Source organism: Lissotriton vulgaris, chromosome 1_1, assembly GCF_964263255.1.
Source record: "Lissotriton vulgaris chromosome 1_1, aLisVul1.2, whole genome shotgun sequence".
Lineage (NCBI taxonomy): Eukaryota > Metazoa > Chordata > Amphibia > Caudata > Salamandridae > Lissotriton > Lissotriton vulgaris.
The window spans coordinates 2,043,542,450-2,043,555,239 of NC_141685.1; positions in this window are offsets into that span (position 1 = coordinate 2,043,542,450).

Below are 12,790 nucleotides of genomic sequence, written 5' to 3' on the forward strand. Positions count from 1 at the left end.
GATACGATCCAGTACCCGGTAAAGACGATAGGATGTTTATAGCATCGCTACGCTTACGACAAGCTACAGATTACCTAATGTTTTTCTCAGGAATGAAAGAGCACCTAGATAGAATATATAATTTTGTCCAGACTGGGGAAGACCCTGAAAGTATCAAGGAGGCCATGGCACATCAGAAAGTTGACACTCAAGCATATATACTACGTTTTTTTATAAATTGTTTAATAAGAGAACGAGACAGGCCTGAGACAGAACAGGATGAATTAGAGGGACTCAACAAGTGGGGTCAAAATATATCCGAAGGAAAACATGATAAAGGGGGTTGCATAGCCAGAATGTACAGAAAAATAAGAAAAGCAGTGATAGACATACACGAAAAAGAAAAAGAGAATGACTCCTCCGAGGAGGAGGAAGAACCTGAAGAACCGGAAAAGACTACAGATACGATAGCGTATGTAGGTAAGGGAACTTACCTTAGGAAAGGCATTCGTCCAGAAAGCAAGAGAGTTTTCCTCTCTGGCATATCAAAACCGAATTCTCCTGAACATCAGTTTCAAGAGACTGATAAAATGCTTCGAGAACGAATGGAGTACCATGTACTCAATTCTATGGATGAACAAGAACTAGCTCGGTCAGCAGTACTATGGGCGGACAATCCTAATATATACAATGATGACACAGTAGCACAGACATTTCTGAACCTTTCCCCAGACGAGCAGAAACTAGCAGGTGTATACATGATTCAGCACCTCCTTACGTTATACAGAAATCAACATTCTGATCCAGGTCCCTTACACGATACATTAGAAGCCCTACTCATGGATAGATGGAGAGGCCTAAGTACCAAGTTAATTCAAATAATTCTAGAACAACGGCACAGATATAACACCTTTTTAAGCTCACAATACGTTCCCGCTCCGCCCCCAGAAAGAAAAATGTATCATATGGAGCGTCTGCATGGCATTGAAAGTCAGAACCCATTACGAGAAGTACATCCAGTTATGGGTACCGATAATACCTTGAAACGTGTGTATGTACACACACCTCTGACCAAGTTAGAACTATTGGAAATGAAAAAATTAGTACCCTGTCACGATAAAGACCCTGCAGGTTTTCACAGAGAACTTAAAGACATGTTACTGATGGGAGATTACACATATGCAGATATCATGAAAATGTTAAAGGTACTGCTGCCCACAGGCATCTACGAGAAACTAAAGGAAAGAGAATGGGAGGTGGGAGAGAAAAAGATTGTATGGGCAGAAATAGAAGACAAGGAGAAACTTCGTACCCCAGGGCTAGGCCTTGGGGAGAAAACTAAAGCATTACCAGGTTTAATAGTACAGGTTCTGCCAAGATTACTGACAACTAGAAAGGAAGACTGGGACGCAATTTCGGCCTGTAAACAGAAACACGATGAAGATACTAGTGACTTCTATTCAAGATTCGAGAAATGTTTCATTATTAATAGTGGCCTTAAACCAAGTAGCGAGTCGTACCCGCATCTTTTTGTATCAAAATTAGTCGAGAATTCCCTGCCATTAGTTAAGAACCGCGTATACAAGGTTGAGAGTACATGGCAAGCAAATACGCCATCCCAGATGTTACAGATGTTACAATACCATCAGAACAGAATTAGAGAAGAACAGGATCAGGAACAGAAACGCATGAAAGACACGAAAATGAAAATGTTAGTGGCCCAGTCGGTTCCAGCCGACGGCCAGAGAAAGGGTACAACCCAGACAGGTCACGCCGCAGCTCCCGTTAAAGGGACATGCAACTATTGCAAGCAGCCAGGTCACTACGTACATGAATGCCCAGTCCTGAAACATAATATAGCAACAGGTAAAACTAAGGAAAGACCGCATCCGCCTAGACAAGACCAGGGTCAGCAACAGACTTCACAGAATATACAGCCCATGCAGAATACACAGCCTATGCATGTTTCACCACATGCAGCACAGACAGTAGCGGTACCACAGAGACAGTCACAGCCACAGCCCATTGCCGCGACTCAGCAAGTCTCGCAACAGATGTACCAGTATGCCCAATCTGATTACCCCGATTATCCTTGATACACATGAAATAGCCTAGAGAGGGAAGGTGGCTTGCCTCTTATTGAAATTCCTGTAGATCAAGAGGGTCCTTATGTACACAGTCAAGTATTGTGAAAAGACAGAAAGTTTTTAATTGACACAGGGGCAAGTCGCACAACAATCAGCCATGATGAAGTCCCAGGGGCACCCCTCTCAGGCTCACAGAATGTTTCCCTTGGTTTTTCAGGACAGCCTATTGTTAATGAAGTATCGAAACCCGTCCCCCTGGCTGTGGGTCCATTATCACGTATTACAGACTTGTTACTCACGAAATCTTGTCCAGAAAACTTGTTAGGAATAAAGACATTGAAGGCTCTAGGAGCCGTGATATGTTGTTCTCCGGAAGGAGTTAGACTTTTCTTGAGAGACTTTAAGGGTCATTATGTGTTACGAGAGTTTGATGTCAGATTGAAAAATGTACCGGATCACTTGTGGGCACAAGGCCCAACTGACGTAGGTTGTATGCACATTACACCATATCGTGTTACACTCAAACCAGGTGTTGTTTTACTTAGAATCAGACAATACAAGTTACCACCCGATGCTGTAGTGGCTTTACTGGAAATCATTGAAGAGCTCATTGTCCAAGGAGTGGTCGTAGAGACCGACTCCAATATCTGTAATTCCCCCATCATTCCGATTCTTAAACGTACTGATCCCAATGCACCGCCAGTATATCGGCTGGTGATTGACTTACGAGAACTGAATAAATGTATCGTACCACAGTACCCTGTGGTCCCCGACATCTCATCCCTATTGACTGCTATTGATTCAGAAGCAACGTTCTTTACTGTAATTGACCTCAAGAACGCCTTCTTCAGTGTACCTATTGACCCAGAGAGCCAATATCTCTTCGGATTCAGTTTAAATGGACGAAGTTTCAAATTTTCACGCGCACCTCAAGGATTCACAGAAAGCCCCAGCATCTATAGTCAAGCACTGAAAAGACAACTCGATTGTATTCAAATGCCAGTTAACACCGCCTTACTGCAATACGTCGATGATCTGCTGATCACCGCACGAAGTGAGCCCGAATGTGAACAAGCATCACTGACAGTTTTACATTTTTTGGCCGACAAGGGACACAAGGTGTCTCCTACGAAGCTACAATTCTGTGTTCAGCAAGTTGTGTACTTGGGTCACTTGCTGTCCAAAGTGGGGAGACAGCTCACTCCTGATCGCATTCAGTTAATTGTAAATATGCCACAACCCCAGACACAAAAGGAAGTGCGGGCCTTTATAGGCCTCACCTCGTACTGCAGACAATGGATTCCTCAATATGCATTTCTAGCTAAACCACTCATTCAGTTAACAACCCAGGAGGCAGCGACTTCGACTGTCCTTCCTTGGACTCAGGAACATACACAGGCTTTTGAAGAATTAAAGAAAGCTTTATGCCAAGCACCAGTTTTAGCGACACCATGTTACAGCAAACCTTTTACACTTTTTGTTACAGAACGGGATGGTACAGCGTTGTCTGTCCTCACTCAAGACCAAGCAGGATCACATAAGCCTTGCGCTTATTTTTCAAGTACATTGGATTCAGTAGCCCAGGCACTCCCTGCGTGCTTGAAGTCAGTAGCAGCAACAGCCTTAGCAATCAGACAGAGCGATTCAATTGTATTAGGACATCCATTAACAGTACAAGTTCCACATTCTGTAGAGGTTCTTTTAAACAGAACCCAGACTCAGCACTTGACTATAGCACGACTGACAGGTTATGAATTGACACTATTCCAGCCACACATAGAAATCAGACGCTGCAGCATTCTAAATCCCGCAACATTGTTACCTTCGAGTATGACAGATCCAGCCCCACATGATTGTATAGAGATCATTAATACAGTGACAAAGCCTCGACGAGACTTAACAGATGTCCCACTGACAAATCCAGACCTGACACTTTACGTGGATGGTTCATGTATGAGAACAAGTACAGGAGAATTAGTGGCCGCGTATGCAGTGACCACTGAAACTGAAGTTAAAGAAACACATCGTATTGACACACTGTCTGCTCAAGCGGCGGAGCTCATCGCTCTGACCCGAGCTTGTATACTAGCCAAGAACAGAAATGTTAACATATACACTGATTCCCGTTATGCGTTCGGAGTTGTACACGACTTCGGAATGTTATGGCAAGAACGAGGTTTCTTGACCTCCCACGGTGCCAAGATCCAACACGGCCCCCTCATTCAAGCACTGTTAGAAGCAATACATCTGCCTTCAGGCATTTCCGTCATGAAGTGTAAAGCGCATACTAAAGTTACGGATTCTGTTTCCCAGGGTAACGACCTGGCAGACCAGACAGCAAAGCATACAGCATTGACTCACACCCAGACTACTGATGTGACAAAGACAATAGTACTGACACAGTGTATGTCAGTTAGGGACCCCACACTAGATGTAATCGATATTCAGACACATGCTACTACAGATGAAATAAAGAAATGGACTGAACTAGGAGGGATCCAGACAGATCAAGGTTGGATGACGAAGGGAAAATCTACATGGTTTCTCCCCGACTCTATGGTTCAAGTCATAATCAATACAGCACATAGTCCTGCACATCTAGGAGAGAAAGCGATGTTAGACAGTTTACAGAATCTCTGGTACAACAAACACTTACGAGCAGCAGCAAAACAGAAAGTGCGTACTTGCATGATCTGTTGTCAGTTCAATCCAGGTAAAAGCGTCCCTGTAGAGCAAGGTGGATTCCATCCTCCCGATCACCCTTTTGAAGTCCTCCAGATGGATTATATCCAGATGGACCGTTGTCGGGGATTCAAATATGTCCTCGTAATTGTTTGTGCACTTTCCCGTTGGACCGAAGCATATCCAGTCCCAGATTACACTGCTCCGACCACTGCCAGGCAGCTGGTTCGAGAATTCTTCCCACGGTACGGCTTGCCTCGTGTCGTGTACTCAGATAACGGACAGCCATTCTCATCCGAACTCATGAAACAGGTTTCCCTGCTGCTAGGATATCAGTGGAAATTCCATTGTGTCCGACATCCCGAAGCCGCTGGCCTTGTAGAAAGGCATAACCAGACACTAAAGACCCGCCTTGCCAAAGTTTGTAAAGAGAAAGGGGTCGACTGGATAGTCGCCCTGCCAGTTGCATTGTTCTATATGAGAATGGTCGCCCATTCAAGATCAGGACTATCCCCGTACGAAGTGGTCTTTGGCAGACCACCGAATATGTGGGGGACGCCCATGCCTAAGAAAATAACAGATGTCGATTGTAATATGCTGACAGATTACCTTGCCTCCTTGATGTCTGCACTCCAATCATGTCGTTCACAGGTTGCTGCAGCCTTCCCTGACAACACTGATGTAAAGCCACACGATGTCCGCCCCGGGGATACAGTCCTAATTAGGAACTTCGACAGGAAAAGTCCGCTGGAGCCCCGCTGGAAAGAGCCGAAGACCGTCCTTCTTACCACGAGGACCGCCATCAAGGTGGAAGGCAGAAAGGGGTGGATCCACACGAGTCATATTAAGAAATGTAACGAACTGCTGCCAGAAACCGACTCGTCCACCCCCTCCAAAGACTGCATCGATACTAAAGACTTTAAAGTTACCAAACAAGAGAAAACTCCCCAAGAGGAGTACCGCATGAAACTTCGATCTAGCAAGTCAGACAGTTTAATTGTTTAAGTCCTCCCCTAGGTGAATCGGTTAAATAGTTTCTGACATGTATCCCCTAGATCGAGATAGAGAGAGAGAGAGACAACTCAAGAAACGTACATATTGCAAATCACTCCGCAGTCACTGTATAGTGACATTATTGATTATGTTTTTTCTAAGTCTTCTGATTATTGTAGCGAGTATATTGCTTCCCATATATTACCCTATCTTCAAGCGTGAACAATCTGCTTACAATGTTTCTGCTGAACATTCCTTTAGTGAATTACCTCTCCACGAACTCTCTTACAGACTCGCGCTGCGCAACAACACATTCATTAGTATGTTACATCACTCCCATCAGACTAACAATGCTACAAACTGCTGGATATGTGGCCGACTCCCTCCCTATCAGAAATACAAGGGAGTTCTGCCTCTCTTTCCGTACCCGTTCACTCACAACGGCTCCTGTGGTGCATGGATTAGATTGATCAATTGTTTAGATCCTGATATTGCTGTTACCATCGAGGGTGGCTGGATTTGGGGAAACCTGAATTTAGTTCTGCTCGACGCCTGTTACCCTGACAAAAATGGACAACCCGTTAGGACAGGAACTGATCTAGAAAACGAAGTATATGGATTAGGTAATTATACAGTTAACCTTATGATTCTCACTATTGAGTCCGAAGCTGCACCCATTCTCCCCGCTATGTCAGTATTACCAGTCACTGGTCATTTTTGTGTTAGAAAGAAGGGTTCAGTACACTTAGGTCATAGTAAATGTACTACTGTGGTCGAATTCAGTGACCAAGGTAAATCTTCTTTTAGAGCTACCCGTCATTCCTACTTTGTTTGTGGTCATACCGCATACATACGCTTACCTCCAGATTGGGATGGTACCTGTTACATTGCCTTCCTTCTGCCCCCTGTTTTCCTAGCTCCTCCTGATTATCACAGAAATACAAATCTAGTAAAGAATAGGTTCCGAAGAGATCTCCCGATTGTCGACTATACTGAAACGGCATGGGAGCAATACACAGATTTCAATAAAGGATTCTTTTTCTTCACAGGCCCCGTCCAAAACAGTAAACTAATACGCAGATTAACTAGAACACTTGAAGCAGTAGTGAATGAAACTGCCTCCGCCCTAGGTAACTTAACAGAAGAGCAGTCTGCTATGCGGATTGTTGTCCTTCAAAATCGTCTTGTTATTGACGTCATCTTGGCAGATAGAGGCGGAGCTTGTAAGGTCATCGGGTCAAGTTGCTGTGTTTTCATTCCAGAAAACGCGCCAACTGTATACAAAGCTATTACACGTCTTCATAAGATTGCAAATCTGATACATCAGAATCCAGGCACCTGGACTTGGTCCGGTTGGTTCTGGACAACGTTGACCGCTTGGGGATGGAAGATCCTATCCTTCCTAGGCATTGCCCTTGTCATAGTATTCAGTTGCTGCCTGTGCCTACAGTGTGGGCCAGCGATTTGTGGACTGTGTGCCACATCATGCATTGAACATTCCAGTTTTCTCTCAAAACGTGAGAGGAAGAAAGAAGAGCAAATGATGTTACAAGAACAGACTGATCGATTCATGAGGATCGATATATCATGAAGGGTCCGTAGGGAACAAGGAGGGAATGAGGAAATATAAATTTTATGGTCAAGTAATGTTCCCTAACGTGTACCCCACCGTCTTCATGTACCAGCTTAAAGTGCATGTAACTTCCCTCCTGTGCCAGCTATGAAGACGCAAATACATTTGCGTCCAACGTTAACATGTCCTCTTTCAGACCCACCCTGAATGGGTTGAATAGTCCGTTTCTAAGTATGCCATGCCAACGTCTTTTTGTGGTGTACTTTACACGTTTTTCAGCTCTGGCGAAGTAGGCCCTGAATTCTGCCATCGAGCCTTTTTCCTGCCTTCTGACTCTGAAAGCCTCAGCCCAGGCTGCCTCTGTACCCGTGACCTCTGCCTTACTCCCTGTGCGGCTAACGGCGCTTAGCTCAGCCTGCTGCCTGCCAAGACTGAATTCAACCTTCGAATTATCTGTTCCGCTCCTCGAAAATGCATTCCTGCATACTAGTTTAAGTAAACATACCCCCAGCTGCAGAGCAAAGGGCCCGGCCTCACTGTCTCCGTGCAAGTAATTCATAGCCTCTGTTACCATGGAAGGCCCATGCCCCTCGCATCTCATGCAGACACTTAGGCGCCTATACACGCACTCACAGTCAGTATAGAATAGCTTCTGCCCCAGAGACCTTTCCGTTTAGATAATATGGTTCCCAAACATCAGATATCAGATATGATAGAGGTACGAGTTGATCTGACATGCCAGACTTCTGTCTCTTTCCGTCAGTGTAAATGTCAAGTCCCCTGCACCCTTCGGTTTCACGTCAATCACACGTCATGCAGCTGCACGCGCATCCAGACCTCAGATTTCTGCTGACATTGCAAGATTTTGCTTTTGTTGCCACCCACATATGACACTTACATGTGACGTTTCTAACACACACCTCTATGTTCACGCCTAGTTCACGCCTTCTAATTACGTATCACTACCACGTGTGTGTTTTATCTTGTTTCTCTCAGCTGTTACGCCTACTGTATTGGTGTCTATAATGTGACTTAAGTATATAAGCTATGTATTGTCAATAAAATATTGCTCTATCCCTTCCTACACCCCTGTGGTGGTAGGAACATGATATCCGGTCTGACCATTCCTTTTTAAGGAATAAAACCCCTAAGAACTCTAACACCACGGACTCTGCCTCTTTCTTTCCGATTGAGTTATTATTGATTAAGTACTTACCTGCATAGAAATTAGGACGGTAAATCAAATATTTACCACAGGAGGGGCAAGCGAGCACTGAATAGCAATGGCAGCTGTGATTAAATTTTGCACATGGAATGTACGGGGGATGCACACTCCCTCACGCAGGTACCAGATTTACTCATATCTAAAGAGACACAAAGTTCAAATAGCGCTTCTACAAGAGACACATTTAGCCGCACCCGAGGTCCAAACACTGCGCCATCGCTGGCGGGGGCAAACATACGCAACAGGGTTTTCCGCGTACGCACGGCGCTCATTATTATGGGTCAGGCCAGGGGTCCCTTTTGAGGCAGACGATTCATACATTGACGGAGAGGGAAGGCTGGTGGTGGTGAGGGGACGACTGGATAGACGCCCGATAATAATAGCATCGGTGTATGCCCCTAACACAGACCACAAGGATTCCTCACAAGATTCTTCACAATCCTATCTGCTTGGCATGGACTCCCCTGGGTGTTGGGCGGGGACTACAATTGTGTGCTGGACACGGCATTAGACCGATCCTTCCCGCCACTGCCAAACGCGCCAGTAGTGAGCGCCATGAAAGCCTTCACTACTTGGGCTGCGCACTAGGGGCTCAAAGACGTGTGGAGACACTGTAACCCAAACACTCAAACGTACTCATACTACTTAGGAGTGCATGACTTACATGTACGGCTTGACAGGTATATGCTCACAGAGGACCTGCTGCCACATGCAACAGACACGCACTACATGGGCAGAACACACTCCGACCATAACCCACACATGTTGGTCCTCACATGGGCGACTGTACACCCCCCGATCCCCACATGGAGGTTGCAACCAGACCAATTGCTTGATGCGCCATTCCGCGGCTTGCTATTTGCGCAAATAGCACACTATTTTGAGGAAAATTCGGGCACAGCGTCTGCCCCTCAGATAGAATGGGACGCGTTCAAAGTCGTGGTGAGGGGGCACTGCCTAGGCACGCAAGTCAATTTGCGGTGGCAAGTGGAGAAAGACTTGACTAAGGTGGAAAGTAAGCTACTGCGGTTCGAACAAAGGGAGCCCGGGGACGATGGGAGAGAGGCGCAAGACGTCCAGACGGAACACGAGAACCTACTAGAAAGGCTACGCTGCCTGAATTATGCGGCCCATTCGGCGCGCACACACGATAGGGGAGATAAGCCCGGCAAGTTGCTTGCCTGGCTCATCAGCATAGAAGACAGGACCAAACCAGTAGTGGAGATACGAGGAGAAGGGGGAGCTATGCTACGCACACAGCAGGAGATACACCAAGCTTTCACTGACCACTACGATAGGTTATATCGCTCCGGTCTACCAACCCCGGCCCCAGACACTGCAGACCATTTAGCACCGATACCGCTACCGACATTAAGAGACGCCCAGCGGGACGAGCTAGCAGCCCCGTTCACATCGGAAGAACTCCAAGTAGTCATCATGGCCCTGTGCAACGGTAAATCCCCGGGTCCGGATGGACTCACAGCGGAGTTCTATAAGGCGTACCCGGACCTGTTAATCACGGAACTCATTAAGATGTTCGAGGCAGCATTGGAAGACTCCTCGTTACCGCCCACCCTCAACGAGGCCACGCTGGTCTCCCTATTGAAGCCAGGTAAGGACGGGGTGCAGCTGAGTTCATACCGACCGCTCGCCCTCTTGAACACGGACTACAAGATACTAGCATCCACACTGGCCCAGAGACTAGCACCGCACACGCTCACGCTGGTCCATACGGATCAAAACGGATTTGTGTCAACGCACAGCACCTCACAGGACATCCGTCGGTTATTCAGGGTTCAGGAGTACGCGAAGACGCCATGGCCACGGTCTGGATGCATAATATTAGATCTAGAAAAAGCATTTGATTCGGTGGAATGGCCGTATCTTCGGGCAGTGTTGCAGAAAAACAAACTAGGAGAGGCGTTCATAGATGCGGTCAGCCTACTCTATCAGACGCCCACGGTCAGAGTCCGGACCGGAGGCCTTTTGTCCGAAGCTATCAGAGTACGGAGGGGTACGAGGCAAGGCTGCCCCCTGTCGCCACTGCTCTTTTCCCTGGCAATGGAACCGTTAGCGGAGATGCTGAGGAGACAGGGCGAGGAATGGGGCATTCCCCTAACTGATGGCACACACACGGTCTCACTATACGCGGATGACCTGCTAATATATATCAGGGACCTCACTAGGATGCCGCAGGGCCTTATGGACACACTTGACGCCTTTACGGCACACTCAGGATTAAGAGTCAATTGGGGGAAGTCAGGAGTATACCCATTCCATCCGGATATGCTGGAAAGCGAGGTAAACCTAGGGGGCCTTAGACTGACCTGGCATGCTGACACATTCAAATACCTAGGGATCCACATCTACCGATCCCCAGCAGACGTGCTGGAAGGCAACCTTATCAGAGCTATCTCCTCTTTACGAGCCCAAATGGGTTTCTGGAAAACGCTCCCGCTTAATGTCCCTGCCCGTGTCACCTTAACGAAGATGATCGCACTACCCAGGCTGCTCTATTTCTATTCCAACATACCGGTGTACGTCCCTAACCGCATATTTAGAGAGCTCAAAAGTATGGTCCGGGCGCACATTTGGAGTGCTGGCAGACCCAGAGTAGCGCTGAGGAAGCTATATGCCCCGGTGGCTATGGGAGGGCTAGCGATCCCGAACCAGGAACTTTACTATCTAGCAGTGCAGCTGCAGTGGGTAACATGGCTGGCTTGCAGGAAAAGGCCTGGCAGACACAACTTCGGATACCGCGACCCTAACACACGTGCAGGCACTCATGCTGTTCCACCCCTTGGCCGTGAAAACCCGCCAGATGCAGCTGCACTTGACGGTAGCGTACAAATGCTTCCAACGCTCACTGAGACTCACGCGGGCAATCAAGCCCTATGCCCCCGCGCTCCCATTGGTGGGCACACCTAGAGTGGGCGGCGCTTTCACTGCAGCCGCTATGGAGAGCTGGGAGCGGGCAGGAATAGAAACGATGGCGGATCTTTGCGAGGAGGGAGCCCTGATCCCATTTGAGAGACTCACGGAGGATGCCGGCCTACCGGCAGGGCAGTTCCTTCTCTATGCATCCCTGATCCGCGAATACACGAAACGCTGGGGGGCCATGGCAGAAGAACCGCAGACACACCTGTTGCTGCAGTACTTACACGTGATGGGCAATGGCTCACACGTGATCCACTGGATAGCGCAGGCCCTGCAGATTCCCGCTCCAGCTGCTGAGAGACAAGTGGGCAGCCGACTGAGGTAGGGAGTGGTCGGACAAAGAATGGGAACGGATCCTAGAGGGACCGCGCAACATACCGCGCAACTCAAGGTTCAAAATAATACAACTATACATTGTCCACAGGGCGTATCTTTCCCCCGACAAAATTAATCGATACTTCGCACTAGACACAACCGGATGCCCGCACTGCTCATTACTGAATGCCGACTTACTACACATGCTGTGGGCTTGCCCCAGATTGCACACATATTGGCGAGAGGTAACAGCGCTCTTAACGGAGGGAGCAGAAACAGAGCTGCAACACACGTGGGAGGCATGCATACAGGGGCTGTACAGAAGAACAAAACATAACAAACCCCGGACCAGGTTCTGGGACCTAGGCCTGGTGACCGCGAAAAGGCTCATAACGAAACACTGGAAAGACAAGCACCCTCCGCAGGTGTAACACTGGCACTCCTCACTCACCTACTGGGCGATGGGAGAAGGAACAATACTCCATAGAGAGGAGACGGCGGGTTTGCGAGCTATACCGATAGCACAGATATGGGATGACATTCTCAAGTCCTTTAACCAGGCGTATCAAGAACGAGGAATTACGTAGGCGGGGGACCGGATGGGTGGTATATGCGCGAAAGGGCCACAGCAGGGAGGCACACCAATGAAAAGAGGAAGGAAACAGATGGACGAAACCACACAGGGACCACTGAGAGAACAACATCAAATACAGTAAGAGGGCGAGCGGCCGAGCTGCGCGCGGTTCTCTCCCCCCCCAACGAACCCCCCCCCCCCTTCCCCGAGCACCAATGGGCCCATGGGAATGACTCCTACACAAACAGTGGATAAAAAAGCGCGACTAACTGGAGGAGAATCTACGCCGCATTCCCCCCCCACCCCCCCCCCCACACACACACACACCACACACCTTACGCCGCGAAGGAAGGAACACACGAACACTTGTCCCGGGACTCACACAGACACAACACCAGGCCTACAAACCCGAAAGGTTAGATCGA